The 16472-nt window shown below is 38.5% G+C and overlaps 1 protein-coding gene across 43 annotated transcripts in view; it reads left to right on the forward strand.

The window, feature by feature from the left end:
* Nucleotides 1–16472, forward strand: part of LOC112155773 (protein tyrosine phosphatase receptor type D) — a 454394-nt gene that overhangs the window by 259233 nt on the left and 178689 nt on the right. For all 43 annotated transcript variants that reach the window (XM_024287656.2, XM_024287657.2, XM_024287659.2 and 40 more), the window contains one exon: nucleotides 67–104. The gene's annotated coding sequence lies outside the window, so the exon portion shown is untranslated. The remainder of the gene's footprint in view (nucleotides 1–66; nucleotides 105–16472) is intronic.

A 16472-nucleotide genomic window follows, 5' to 3' on the forward strand; every position in this document is an offset into this window, starting at 1 on the left:
CAGTGTTTTTATGAATAAAATTCTTTTATTTAACTTTTTTTTTTATTATTATTGTTTCTCCCACAGCTCCTGAACTCGTGGAAAAGCTGCTTGAGTTCTGAAAGGTAAGATGTTTTTAAAAAGGTATTTGATTGAATTGTCTGCTGGTAACAGAAGGGAGGATTCCAGTTCGTCTCCTTCCTGCTGTTTAATCAAAAGTCCAAGAACGAATGTTGTAGCATTACCTCGTGTTCAACCATAACTGGCATAGATAGATGACGGGCCTTATACCATCTCTGTAGTCCATGCAGTGGTGTGTTGTGGGAAAAAAAAGGAGCATGTGGGTCATTCAATAACAAGATTAATGCGTGATTTTCTTTGTGTGTTTTTGTGTTTCGTACTCGCCAAGAGAACCGGATCAGCTTGTGTGCAAAGCTTCTCGTGTGGAAAAGGCTTATTGTGATACTGCACCGTAGGTCTTTTAAAAATAGATTTTTAAAGATGGTTTAATACGTTTTCAACCTTTTTTTTTAATGATAAATCCGATGGTACTCTTAGATTTAAGTTTGGGGAAAATGTTAAGAAATGCAAAGAATCGTACACACACGAAAAAGGGCTCAAAGAAAACATAGTACACAACTTTTTCAAGTCAATTATTTAAAAAGAAATGTGTTTAAAGACCCACCCTGATCATCCTTTAATCTATCTTAAAATTGTTTTTAGAATTCTTTGAATTCTAATTATTTTAATAATACAAACCCCAATGTCTCATAGGTTAGGGGTCTGCAACCTTTAATACTAAAGAAGCCACTTGGTTCAGTTTCTTACTAACTAAAACCGAACAAGAGCTACAAACCTAAATATTTAAAAAATATGCTTAATTTATTTATTTGTAGCTACTCAGCCATTTGTGTACAAAATATTGCTTTTAAATGTAACATTAAAAGTATGTTACATTTTTACTGTTTAATCATTTTAAGTACCTTCACTTTTGACGGCAGCACATGCAAAATCCTTTCAAAAGTAAAGGAAGTTGAAATGATTAAACACTGGAAAATTTAAGTCTCTTTTACTCCATTACTGTAATATTTAAATGCAACATTTTGGAAATGAATGCAAAGTCCTGTAAAAGTGAAATGTGTCAAATAAGATCCTCCTGCTGAGCTAAAAATGTAAAGCCAAGTCAAACATTTTCTATCATTATGAATATAGAGACTTTTTTTTTTTATTTTGCTATCGATTATAAATATTGGTGTAGGATCCAAATTAAAAAAAAATAATAATGCAAAAAAATCATGAACATAATGCAACATTTATATTAAAAACACTATAACCAAACAGGGAAGTTAGAGGCTGACTCCACCCACAGCTGAAGTGTGAAAATCCAGTGAGAGGGGCGGGGCTTGGGGAACGGGACTGTTATCATTAAGCGGCAGATCATGACGTGGGACTTCTGAAATGACGTGGAACTTAGTTTGGCCAATCACGAAATTCAACTGTAATACCTCAGTTCAACCTGAAGGGGGCAGCACACAGACAGTTTTTGACTATATTTTCAAGAATTAAACACGTTTATTTTAATTTGTCAAAAATTGGCAACAGACAGCACGTTTAAAGCCCTGGTTATAGAGGTCAACAGCCAAAAAAAGTTGATTTAGTGTTTGGTTATCCTAAACTAACCAAAACTACAAACACATTTTTATTTAAATCGTTTGAAGTTTCTCAAAAACTTAAGAGATTTAGAGCCTCAGATTGCAGACTCTTGACACAGTTTCTGCAGTAGCTCATTAGAAACTCATCTCTGAATTGTGGGAGGGTCTGCTGGCACTGGGTAACCCCGCCCCCCTTCCTCTCCCCATTACTGAGAGGTTTAAGCACGCAGAGCTTGTGGCTCACCGTTGCATATTTTCCACATCAACATTTAGTCTTTTTTAAGCTGCATTTTTATGTCTGCTCGTGATTCACAACAATTTGAATGAATAAATACTCAGAAATGCCATTTTCAGCTTCATTTTCTTTGCATATGTCCTCCATCATCAAAAAAATGCTACAAGAGCATGATAAAAACAGCAAAAACACAATTTTTATCGTAGCGAGTCTTTAAAAACAAACAAGTGACTCTTATTCTGTCAATAAAACGACATTTTATTATCTATTCTGCTAAATGCTTTATACCCAGCTTTTAGCATCACAATGTTCAGTTAATTCAAAGCAGGTTCTTTTTGACATGTAGAAATATTCTAAAAAAAAGGACATTGTTGGGGAAATGAATTTAACTTCAGTTTATTTTTCCATAATCAGCAAACATGCAGGCAGAATGTTCCCTACTGTTGCTATTTATACTGTACATATAATTAGTTGTTTGCCACTGCTGTGTAGTAACACTACAGGATGAGCAGCAATAATTTGCTGTCGCTGGAGCTGATGTAGTGTAGCGGATAGCACGCTAATCCCCCCATCATTTTCTGCCTGCTCCGACTACTGACTCATCTTTAGAAAGATAGAAGTAATCTGAGTACAAACTGGACGCAGCCAAGTGACTGAAAGGGAAAAAAAAAAAAAAAATCTGAGATATGTGAGGAATATTGCTGATTAAAATGCAATTAAAAAAAAATTCTTAACACCAGAGGATAAACAAGCTGTTTCAGATTAAGGAAAAAAAAAAAAAAACAACTGCCCAGTACAGTAATGAACAGAACTACATCTGTGCTTAAAAAAGAAAAAAAAAATGATGATACAGGTCAACCATATCTGACCTTTTGGTTATTATCTATATTATACTGCGGGGAGTCATAGTAGTGGTGGCTGGAGCCTACCCCAACTATCATAAACCAAATGAAGACCAAATTACCACACAAATACACAGTTTCTCCATTTATACTCACCGTTCAACATGAAAAATGTTTTTGAGCTCTAGGGGGAATCTGAAGTAAATTAAGAAATATCCTTGTAAACAGTGACGATTTATTTATTTTTTTTTATTTTATTTCCACTTGGTGTCCGCTAAATTCACATGGTATTGTCTGTAGTTGATTCCAGATGTTTGCACCTAAATTTGTTTTATAGCCCTTAACCCTTTAGTAACGGAGATGTTGGCAGTGATACCTTAAAAAAAAAAAAAAACATAGTCTGAAAAATTGTAACTCTTTAACCGTTTATGCAATGAACGAGAATCAGCTAATTCCTAGAAACATGGACTGTATATATAGAACTGGACAAAGCGGGTGTGATGTCACTATGAGAAAACGCCTTACCTCTGAAATGAAGCCATTTCAGTTGCCATTTTTAGGGATATGAATGTTGAAATGTTGGAACCAGATGACAACGATGGGTCTGAGTCGATTTGAGTCACGTTTCTATGGAAACGACTGTTGTCAATCATGAGTAAACTTGTGACTCGTGATTCCACTGAGAGCATTTCAATGAGTTCACTGAGGTGTCTGATTGGTCAGTTTATGACCTGAATAACGTGGATAAGAAAAAAGAAATCATGAAAAAAAATTAGGATTAGCAGAAAGATGTTATGATAAAAAATATCAGAGGAAGAAGGGTTATTCTGACAAATAAAATGAATGGATTGGTGTTTATTTCTGAGTAGAAGTCTGTGGGATTTTGGCTTCTTGGAGCAAGCAGGTAATTCCTATTTGAAGAGGTTAGGGGTCACTTGGTCCAGTTCTCTATATACAGTCAGCAGGAGGAACATTACTTTTTTTAAATCGTCTTTAGTCTGCATTGCTACACAACAGAATCCACTAATTACATTGATTCTATAAGTATTTTACTACTGTATAGTATTTCAAGCCTGCTTTACTCCACTTTAAAATCTGGTGGAATTAGTTTAATCGCATAAACGGTTACAAAAGTCAAAACAATCTAAACATTGGAGCTAAAACCCTGGTATAAAAAGGTTAAACCAAATAACCATCCTTAGTTTCTTTATTAATTTTATAGCCTTCTTAAATTTCTAAATAACTTGTAAAATTTCAACTTTTTAAAACTAAACGAATCATTAATCTTCTAAAAACTATTCAATCTAATAGAGTTAGTGGAGAAGAATCTCTAATGTCTGGATCCAGAAATCCCTTCCCCTCAGACTCAAATCCTGTCACGAATGTCGAGCTTTTCCAACACTGACAGTGAGGATTCACCGAACATGTTGGGACCAGTCAGCCACACCACATCACAAAGTAAACAGCCAGCCACAAACTGTAAACCCAGCAATTTCCACTGCTGAGCTTGTTTTCCAGATTCTGCCACCCACTGTCTGCAAACTTGTTCATCATTACAGTAAAAAAACTCGCAGTTTCAGCTCATAAATGAGAAGATTTAAGCATGTTTGCAGCTGGGGGACATGTTGACAGCAGAAACCCTGATTGGTTGAACTTTTATCTTGAAATAAACTGACCATAAAACGCTTTAACGGTCCATTCAATAAAAATTATGTTTTTAACAATGAGGATTTATAAAGAAAATTAAGATTAAATTTACTTTTTTGAGTATTTCTTTATTTAAATCATTTGTCATTTTACATTATAGTAAGATGCCCTTTTCTTAATCCAAATGGTATTTTCCATGATCATTTATAGATTTATCTCATTTTGAAAAGGGTCTTATAATGGTATAGATCAATTTGATTAACTACTTGGCTCAGACAGATCCATCTGGTTGGATTGTAGGAAAATAAATCGATTCATAAATTAATCAATTAATCATTACATTCTTATGAGAAAACTGCAGCTTTTTTTAAAAGCAGCATAATTCTAATAATAAACACTGGAAATGCTTTAACAGTAGATCAAAAGATGATCAGAGTCGGAGTTTTACAAAATAAATATTTTATCTAAATAACACGCTCTTTGACCTACTGTAACTCTTAGATAGTTTATGTAATCAGCATAAATCAATGTGACTAAATCTGCAAATTTTATGTTAGTGGTGGGGAAAAAACGATTTTGTTACGGTCCATAAACAATTCTGAATTTTAAATAATCGATGATCAAAAAATTAATATGATTTAAAGTAAAAGTAACAAGCGGAAGCATTTTGGCTTTTATAGCGTTGAGGGTCAATTGGATGAAAGTCGTGCAATGTGCAAGTTATGTCACAACAAAATTAAATATGTGGAGAACTCGACAAATTTACAAAATCACAATGTGTAGCTAGCTAGACACTGTTTATTTAGTTTAGCGTAAGTTAACGTGCGTTTCATTAAAGCTGGTCTAATGATCACTGTAAGGTTGTTGAGTTCAGAGAACATTTTTTTCCCCTTTTGATGCAGTAAAAGATTTTTGATTAACAAACAAAATATACCAAAACTTGTAGGTTCTTGATAAAAGTTAAACAAGTAAAGTGATCTTGTCTTTACTTAAAATCTTACTTTGGTGAGGAAAAATAAGTAATATTGGTCCACTTTCTTGTAGTAAAGAGAAATATTTCCAAAACAATGCAGATCATTGATAGTTGTGTCATAATTTAATCGTTTTGCCATCTGAATCGTAATTGAATTGAATCATGAGGTGCCTCAATGGTCCTAAACAATGTCAACACTGTACCTAAAGTGTTATTTGACATATTTCCTATTTATTGAAGGTTTTGTTTGAGTGCATTTGCTTTGTTCATGTCACAATTAGTGCATCTCGATAAGAAACTTTAAAAAAAAAACCATTTTTCTATGACTAACTTTCCCTTCCGTCATCTGTTTAAGCTGATCAGAGTAAGTGAACAGTTTGCAGCAATGGGGGCATAATTAGTGACACGCTTTGGACATGTCATCCTCCGTTAGTCAGTCGCACTTTAATGTCTTTGTTTTCCTTCTGCTTCTAGCGTTCACTAAGGTTGGGTGTCAGCGAGGAGTATGTCTTTACTCAGGCGTTAATGTGTACGTTCATGTTCCTAGTTAAAGTTTGTCTGACCTTATGCTATGCGTGATTATTTTTTAACTTTACAGACGGAGGAAGCGAAGCTTTTAGGGTTTTGATGAGCGTGCTTTGATCTTGTCTCGGGCTGTAATTAAACCAAACTTTTTGGGCATTTTTTCTTTTGAAAGCTGTTCCGTTTAGCACCGTTTTGCAGGAAAAAAAACTCTGTAGGATGTCAAAAGGCAGACTGGTGATTACTGTCAAATGACGGGTGCTGGGATGAGCTCTATGCGAGGAGTATGTAAAAGGGTTTTCTAAACTTAGGCCAAAGATGAGAGGGCAGATAAAAGCGGCTTTCAGCTTCCAGAGGAAAAAACTCTTCTTTCACCACCGTCCTTTTGTGATCTCCAACCATCCCTCCGTTCTAACCTGTCTGATTCCGCCACTCCAGCATCGCTATCTCCACTTCCCTGCCTGTCCCTTCTCTCTGTTGTTTCCCCAACCAATTTTCCCCTATACATCCTGCCTCCTCATTCCCCCCACCAGTCCTCACACCTAACTCTCATACTCCTTTTTTTTTATTCATTCATTTTTCTAGCCGGCTTCCACTTATGAGGCTGGCAGCAGTGATGGACACTGATTCGTACATGTGTAATCACAATTTCAAGGAATGTTTCGAGCCATAATGCAGTGAGAAAAGAACCACTCTAGAATGTCAGTTATATTTATGGGAAAATTTGAAGGGCATTATTCTATTCGCGCCATTATTTCTGTAGTGCGGCGTTGTTGCTCCGCATTTATTTCGAGATGTAAATTCTTCTAAATGCGCCGTGCAAGGTTCAGGTGCGGGCTCAGAGCTATTATATGGAAAAATCCCTTTGGCTGTAACACATGGTACCTTCACAGACAGCTTCTGCTGCTCCATCATGCAATATTAACTCTTTAAGGACCAAATTGGCGTCATTTAAACGGAGCCACAATTCACTCCTCAGGAACACTGCTGATTTTTTCTCATAATGGAGGACGTATACAGAGAAAAGTCAGTTAATAACTGCATTTCTGAGTGTTTCTGTATTTGAATTGATGTGAATAAGGTGGAGACTTGTTTGGAAAAACTTGTAGGTGTGATGGAAGTGCTAAAGATGGAAACCGCAAGCTTTGTTACGATACATCCACTTCTAGTCGACTAAATCTATGTATGACTTGGTTATAGCTTCAATATTTCTAACCATTGTTTTTGCACCACCAATATTAGGTTGGGGTATGATGGGCTGTAAGCTAGTGGGAGAGCATGTAAACTCCACACTACCTGTGACGCGAATTTGCAACAAACTACTGCCGCTTGGCAGAAACTATGTTCTATGTTTTTTTTCTGAAAGATGTAACTTAATCATAAATAAAAGACCACTGGGAACGATTTTACAATTAATTAAAACACGATTATGGGACTTTAAATGTGGACAAAGCCTAGGAATAATATAAAATGCATAATTGGCTTGTAATAAAGATTCTATCAGTGCTTTGGAGGTATAACAGCAGATCTATATTCCTTCCATTACCCATTGTCAGACGGAAGCTTCAGTCCCTCTTTAGATGCACATCAAAGGGCTCTGGTTGCACAAAGCTCTCTTGTTGTTTTGCATCTTAAATAGGACTAATTTTCTGTGAATTGAGAGAAACTAGGACTGCCTTCAAACTAATAAATATGGCTGACTGAGATAAAGTACTGTGCCGGCAGATTGGTTCTGTTCCAAAAGAACAAAACAGCATTTGTTTCTTCTGTCGAATATTTGTGAGTCAACATTTTCCTGTTTTTACATTAGTAGTCAGTAAGTGTGATCAATGTTTAGCAAAAAAACTTAGCACTTGATCTAGCGAGTCAATCATTTCAAAATTCAAACTCTGCATTGTCTTGACTTGGTTGTATAAATGATTGTGTGTGCATGTTTTATTCAAACATTGTTTCATTATTCAAATTTCACCAATGAGATCTGCAGTAGTACCGCCTCGAATAACCGTAGCAGTCAGAATGACTCCATGCTTTTTGATAGGGGGTGTCTTGTTGTCTTATTTTGTTGTTGTTGTTGATAAACTGAATCAGTATATTTGTCAATATAATGCACTCACACTCTAACGGCAGCAGGGGTGTCATACATGGCGTAAAGTCTAGCCAAAGTTTTTGGACACAAATGGAGAAAAATCCATCCATCCATTTTCTAAACCCACTGAATCCCTTTTAGGGTCATGTTTCTGGAGCCTATCCCAAGTGCTGCTAGATTAAATAATGCCTAGATATCTGGGTTATATATTTGGTCACATGTCTAAGTCTAGTCTAGGATTTTGGTCATATGTCCATATCTAAACTAAAAGTGTTGTTATAGGTCCATGTCAAGGTCGATATTTGACAATAGGGATTATCTAGTTGTATGTTTTTGCGCATTGGTCAATTTCTAGTGTATGTCTTTGGTCACAAATCTATTTCTAGTTTCTGTATTTGGTCATAAGTTTCAGCTTAGTTTATATATTTGGTCACAGGTCTAATCAATACATTGTCACTCCCAAGTCATCACATATTGACATATGGTTAAAGACCTGTCCGTGTCACTTTTTGACGTTTGGGTTTCCCAAGTCGTGTTTTTTTTTTGACGTATTGGCTGTTTCCAGTACATCTCTGGTCCCCAACATCCGGACCACAAACAAGATCCAGTCCAGTATCGCGAACGCATAGCGCACCAGAACCCAAACCTGCTACCGGTACCCTAACCCGACACTGGACCAGATGCGGTATCGGACCCAAACCGGTACCGAACGCGGTACCAGAAGTGAACCAGTACTGGGTTAAGGTTAGGATACCGGTACTGAGCTAGGGTACGGTACTGAACGCATTCCAAGGACCAGTGCACATCCAGCACTGTATCTGCTACCGCGTCCCGAGGACTGTGGACCCTTGATTTTAAGAAAAGCCAACACGTCAAAAAACGATGAGTTGGGGACACCCAAAACGTCAAAAAGTGATGCGAAGGGGGCCTAAACGAAACGTCAATATGTGATGATTTGGGGATGCGAATGTTTTTGGTCTAATTTATATTTTTGGTTAAATAGTACCATGACAAGTTTTAGCTTTGATAATAGGACCTGTCTAGTTTCATGCCTTTGGTCAATAGTTCATGTCTAGTTTATGTTTTTGGTCACAATTCTATGGCCGAATACGATTCCTCTCCTACCCCTACGGCTTCTTCCTACCCCTACACTTACCCCTACGAATGGATACTGGAAAAATTGAAAAATAATGTCTTCAAAGTCGGACATTATTAGCACTGTCAATGTAAACTTCAGTGCTTCAGAGCTCACCCACATGAAGAAATTAGTTTCTCCTTCACGGCACAGCTTGACGTGGAACATTCTACTGGTCGAGGGATAGTCAGCACTAATTTCCTACAGCTCCTCCTTAAAAGAAAAAAAAAGTTTGGACACCAGCAAATGGCCCTACAATTGGAGGAGTAGGGAGAAACCAGAGGGCAAGGGGAAGAATTCTGATTCAACCAATGTCTAGTCTATGTTTTTGGTCATAGATCCATATCTTGCCTATCCCACAGGTTGTCAGTTCATCACAGGGTCACACCCTCAAACATTCACACCTTGTCACAATTTACAATCACCAGTTACCCTGTGATGCATGTTTTTGGACTGTGGGAGGAAATCCCAATTTAACATCATTTTGCTGAAAAATTGTGCCCATTGTACCTTATAGAGCACTTTTCTCCCTTTATTAAAGCCCAAAGCGCTTAACAGTCGCACACTAATGGTGCGAACCTGTAACCACCAGAAGCTATGTGGGGTTCTTTCCACATGGGTGGGCCATACCCAGATTCTCCCAGAACATTCTGGCTAATAAATCCAACATGTTATGCTAAATTGTAAAGCACAGCCTTCTATTTGAAAAATCTATGCAACTCGTTTGTTATTGATTATATTTACTCCATGCATATCAGAGCAATTGTTTCCAAGTGCTGGCATGAATCAATGCCTTTCTGGAACCTGCTGTGGGGACTGCGTGCCATTCAATATCTCAGATTTATGCTCTAATCATGATGGGAGGTTAGCTCTGTGCTTACAATCAGCATCAACATCTCTACTGAACATGGAATTTTACCGACTGCACATGTAGGTGGACTGTTGTTTCAACGCCCTGCTTCAAACTGTGTTTTTGTTATGCATATAAAAAGGATTTTGATCTTGAGTGCATTTATTTTTTTGCTATATTATTTCATAAATCTACACATGAAAAGCAAACTTGTTCTGTCAATGTACAGAGAATCGTGTAGAGCGATGTGTCTCCAGACTGGATTTTACTCTCTTTAATGTTTGTTCTTGGCTGTTTTCAGTTGGCAAAGCAGCATATCATTTGATCACTTGCTATTAGAAGTGATTGCTTAACTGGGTATGCCACATAAGTGGCTTCTGGCAAGGCTGTGAACCACAAATTCCATTGACTCTTGTAATTAAGAAAAGATCAATAAATGGCAGTTGCTTTCACAGCTTTAAGACTGTGTTAGTCAGAGAAGTTTTTATGCTTGAATCCCCAGCAAACCTTCAAAATCGACACAAAAAACCCCCCAAATAATAAGTAAATATATGCAAAATCCCATGAAAATTAAAACAAAATATAAAGAAATGAAACAACTTTTTATATCACTTTGAAATCATGACAAAAGACTGAAGGATTTTAGGGGAAAAATCAGATCTCATCAGGGTTCCACTCATCCGGCTTCTTGATTTGTTGCTGTTGTTTCATCATATGCCATTTGCAGATGTTCAAACTAGTTGCACCTATTATGAAACAACACAAAGAACGGGCCTCGTGGTGTGCTGCTGTCAAGTGTCTTAAGTTGATAGCTGAGTCTTTGCTCGCAGCAGGACGGATTCCTTCCTGTCAAACAACAGCTGTTGAAGACAACATGATGCACGGGCCATGGACGAGTGAGCCATCAAACCTCCGTCTCTGACAGCATTTTGGCAAGCCATGTTCCAGAAGAGTCTGTCTCACTCAGCTCTGCTTTTATGGTGCATGAATCAATAATGATTGTGCTGTGTTCTCCCTTGAATGGCAGAACTATCCCCCGTGCGGCAACATTCAAAATCGCGCGACGTGAAAAGATGGATTAAGGAACACCTAGAAATTAGCATGAATGAAACGAATCACAGATCCTGAGGGATTATTAGTCATTATCTGGAAAGTGTTCTTGGCGGAAGGCATTGATGGCAACCAAAAAAGACTAACAAGTCATGCCCTCTATGTGTGGGCAGCTGTGAAAGTCTTATGGCTTAATCACATTCAACCATACAAAGGTAGACCCATATGGGTGCTGTGGGGTTTTGGGTGGGCCTTTGGAGGGTTGTAGAGAGGAGAGGGCACATCTTGAGGCTCCACCTCAAGCATTGTCATGAAAATGGAATGTATCATTGTTGTGCATTTAGTAAGTGCATCGGGAAGTATTTGTAAGGATTATAGAGGGGATGTATGGGCAGTGGCAGAGCTAGGGGGACATGGGGTTCTACACGATGTACAAAAAGTAAAGCAGGAATAGACGAGCTGCTGGATGACCTCCATTGTTGTTGCTTTTCTTGTCATCGCACTACAATGACTCAATTAGCAGTCTACACCACGCATGCCCCGTGAAAACAAACTACTCAGTAGAAGCGAGGCTCAACTTTGTAGAAACAGTCATCAGAATTAAATGGACCATGCCGTACCACTCCTTAAAGGACCGTACTGTACTGGACTGCTTAGTGGAAACTAGGCCTAAGTGTTTGGTATGACCTTTCGCTCACAGCATCACCTTGTGGTTTGCATTCTTGATATTCTTTCAGAGCCTCATACAGAGTTGCCCATTTTGCTTGTGTACATAGCTAGAGCTTTGATACATTAGATACATGATACATATATCACTATATTTGTCAAATTTGAACAATCTGTGGCTCATAGGAGAAATCTGTAACCAGATTTGCTTAGATTTCAATATTTACACCCTATCATTCTTTAAACACAACAGACGCACAACATGATGCAACTATATTCAGTTTTAGAAGAAACATGCACATTTTGCAGTGCATGTTACTCTGTTTTTTCTTCCCCACTTTAAATAACTGAAATACTTCCACACAGGAGCCGAATTTTAGTTTTTGACTCGCGTGCTCTTGATCACCTCGCGTACAGACGGTAAAAGAGGAGAGAAGAACATGCTTGCAACTGTCAAGTGTTAATATCGGACCCTTTAAAATAAAAGTTTATTGTAATAGACTCATTTTTCATTTGAAAAAAAGATATATCGCGATATATATGGTTATTGTTTTATCTTTCAGCCTCATGTCCACCTGTGAGAGCAGATTTGACTATATTCCTACAATTTTGTTGACATGAGCTCAAAGTGCATTTGTGAGAAGCTAATAATTCACTAGCCACTGTGCAGTTGACCTGCGGAGGTTTGTGAAAGAATAACGATGCAGCTTCCGACTCCTTCCAACAACATGCTGCTCACAAGGTTTCAAGCAAGGTGTCTTATCAAATCACAGTTCAATAACCTTATCCCCAATTCCATCAGGGCTTTATTCCACTCCAGCCAAGCCCCCATTCTCTTTCCCTTATCCCCTCTGAAAAGCCCAGTGATTAGAAGTAGACTTAAAGTCAAATATAGCAAAACACTCAACTCGCAACTCCGCCGGTTCCCAACTGGACCGTCTGGAATCCCCGAAATCTGGGCTAGTTTATCAGCATTGTGGGATCAGGCGGTTTCTTCCTCCCTCCTCATGTGGGGAGCTCAGTGTGTTCTGTGGCCTTTGGTGTAATCTCTTCGGCTGTCGACAGATCCAGCAAGGGGTCAGTTGTGATAACAGGATCACTCAGGTGGAGACAAGGGAAGCTAAACAAAAGAGAAATGTGGGCAAGGCTAAAGGTAATTGTCCTGCCTTCATGGGACTGCCAGTTTTGACAAGACCATGGTATTATGGAGTCAATTTGTTTGCAGGAACAACACAAGAATTATAGATGTGGGTATGTGTAAAAAAACAAGTAAATGGAAGGGGTCAAGTAGTAATGATCCAACTTTTGACCACCAACTTGTTCAAGTTTGACCGAACTGCATACCTGAGGAAGCATATATGTTTACCGACAAATTGTTTTGGCCTATTTGCCTTCTTCTAAGTGCAACACTGGGACCTCTTATTATAGCTGACTTCACTGACATAAACAGCAGAGTAAAAAAAAAATGGCTAAAGTTGAAATGTCATGTAGAATTTAAGAAGCTACAGATTCAACGTGATGTCGGTTTGAGATCAAACGCACACATAAGCCCTTACTCACACCACATCAACAAGCATGTTTAAAGAAAAAAACCTTAAAAAAAATTGGGTATGCATATTGAGGCAACAACGTCCGTAGGCTTTTTGACTGTCTCCCGGAGACACACATGCTGAGAAGCAGCATGGTAGGCAGTGACACAAGGCTAATGCCTTGTCACACAGGCTGTCAGCAGATTAGCCAGTGGATTACACCCCAGCCATTAGATGTGCACAGACCGAAAGGCCACAAACATGGCAGAGAGACTAGAAGAGGAGAGAGTGAGGCAGAGTGTGAGACTAGCAGCCAAAATGGTTATACTGCGGCAGAAGGCATCAGAATAAGTAATTGAGGACAAAATGGGCTGGTTAAACAGAGCAAGGTGAGGAGTGAGAGTTACATTTTTCAGGGTTAGACATATAGATGAGATTTTAAAAAAGGGGGTCAATATACTACCAAAGATGTTGAGTGGGAAATAAAACAAAAAATGATAAATCAGGACAAAATTACCAGTGATGTGCAGATGGGAAATGAAATAGCTAGAGTGGTGGACGGCGTTGGAAGAACATAAAAAAAAAATCTACAGAGAAGCCATCATCATTCAAATAATGCTACATTCACAGAGGGCATATTTACCGTGCTTCAACGTACTATACACGCAAACACGCTGGGATAATTTCTTCTTTCTCTACTGGTTACTACCTACTGTTGGAAGAACCTTGGTGAGAAATGTCGAAGTGGTGCAAATTTTATGAATTTGGCGCGGTGTAGACCTGTGCGTCATAACGGTGCAACTACAGTGGTTCTTAGTATTCTTGGCGTTTCTCTAGTCCCTATCCCTTGTGAGTAAGGGAGTAATACCGAGTGTAAAGAATTTAATATTCTTTGCAAGAAGATTGCGGGAAGCGAAGAAGAATACAGTCAAAAGGAGGACAAAACTTTTGACTTGGATCTTAGGAAAAACCCTGGTCGGACGCTTGCTGTTGCCAAAAAAAAACCTTTCTGCCAATCAATGGATTTCATCGTGTGATGACAGTAGCTCCGCCCTAACTGGTTCATTCCATTTTTCTATGGACCTACAACTAACGAGAGACCAAAACTGGTACAAATCAGTCCAGCATAATGGATCCATTTTGTAATGGAAACCCTCAAAATACTGTATCTAGCTGATCCATTCCAGTCCAGTCTGGACCACTCAGTGGAGACGAAGCATTAGTGGACCCTGGTCTGGGACCAGAAACCACTCTCAAACCCATTTTTCGAGGTGGTCTCTAGTCATTTCCACTGAGCTCTGGTTCAGTCTAAGTTTCCTCAGTCTGAATAGGCTCAATGCTCGGAGTGGAACATCTGGACCAAAATGGCCACCGTAGCCAGGCATTATGGGATGTAAACAGAGTAGCAGAGCAACAATGAGACAAAGCAACTCATTGAAACGTAGTCGAATGAATGCACTCCTATTACATACTGTTATACCGGCAATCTACATACATGTCATAAACACTTATTAGCATTGACCGTCGCCTCCTCAGTAACATGCCTCAGCCATACCGAAATAACAAATAAAAGGTTTGTACCTGACATTAAAACAGATATTCAAATTTGGTCACCAAAATATAAAATGTGACTATGTAAACTATCTTGACAAGGTTTCCAAAGCGTAGGACTTCCATTATTCTTTCTCTTGTTGTTTTGCCATGCCCTCATATTTCAGAGCCAATGACTGGAGAGATTTTTAGTCAAATGAAAACATGAAAGTTGGTTTCACGTCAGTCTGAATACAAACCAAACACAAGTTTCAGGACCAAATGAAGCTGACTCGGTTTGGTCCGACGAACTTTTCCCAGTCTGAAACACCCTTTAACTTATTTTGACTTCTTTTAGAGGTCGCCACAGCTGATTATCTGTCTTATCTGCCTTCAACCTCCTCTGTTCTCTGCATACTCTTCAGTCATGCCAGCCCCACTCAGTTCTTCTCTCAGTACCTCCTCTTTCTATTTGTCTGTTAGCTCCCTCTTCATCATTTTCCCACCCTGTGTTCTGTCCATCCCCCTCTTTGCACATGAGCACCTGTGTCTTGACCCCGCTCACTTTGTCTTCCAACCGTCCGACCAGTCCTGTCCCTGCAATATTCTCAGTCGTGATCCTCTTCATCCTTGTCACTCCCAGCGAGAATGTCAGCTTCTTCAACTCTGCTGCCTCTATCAGCTCCGCCTCCCGTCTTTTTCACCGACACCATTTCCAGTCCACGCAACATCTGGACCTTCCATGCAAGCCCATAATTGCCGTCATTTATTTTAGATTAAGTGGTTCTAATGATGGTAATAATGTATTGGTGCATTTGATCGTTTTCACACATATTTAGATCTAATTATATCCTCCATGCATCTAAAATATCACATTAAAAATTAAAAACGATAAAATCTATATTTAAGTATTTTGTCTACGTATTATTTGGTATTTGTTCTGCAGCCCAGTCATTAAAATTATTTTTAAACTTAAAAATAAATGTTTACTATTTCATTCTAGGAATTAGTTCAGTAATTATGAGATATACTTGTAGCAGAGAACCATTATTTTTATTTTCAGCTAAAGGTGTCAAGAATTTTTCTTACTATAAACAGAACTATCCCAGAAAGACTATCACAGACCAGTTTTAGGCTCTGTTTTTTTCTGCTATTTACTCACTATATTGGACATAACATGTTTAAAAATATATATATGTTGAAAAAAATCGTGTTTTTAGTGTTTTTGACATGTTTGTTGGGGGTGGGAGAGGCTTTCAGCTAGCAGAAGAGTGTGTAAATAGAGTGCTCCCAGCAGCAGGAAGGGGGCGGGGTTTCTCCATGTCAATGCTCCCGCCCACAACTCTGAGGTAAATTTCTAACGAACTGCAATAATTGAATCCTAGAAAACGACAAAGGTTTTTTTGAATTTGACTACAGACGGCATAATCATAATTAAAGGACCACTGGGAAGGCTTTTAAAATAAATCAAAAGATGATTGGAGTGGGACTTTAAGAGCGGAAATTGCCAAGGGAAGTATATCATGCTATGATCACATGTGAGGGGCATGCCTGAGGTGCAGAAAGTGACTTTCTCACCTAAAGCAGTAAATTTACTCTTGAGTAAGGTTTGGAAAGCCTTTTTTTTCATTTTATTTCCATGTCTGTGTGTTTATAGGTTTGGCCGTAAGGCTGATGTCATTCAGGATGTTTTAGCTGGCTGAATGATCCGAGGGTGAGCCGTGGAAATAAGCTGAATCTTGGAAGTGCTGCTGGGGATGTGGGGAGGAAACCTAC

Source organism: Oryzias melastigma, linkage group LG18 (genome assembly GCF_002922805.2).
Source record: "Oryzias melastigma strain HK-1 linkage group LG18, ASM292280v2, whole genome shotgun sequence".
NCBI classification, from domain to species: domain Eukaryota; kingdom Metazoa; phylum Chordata; class Actinopteri; order Beloniformes; family Adrianichthyidae; genus Oryzias; species Oryzias melastigma.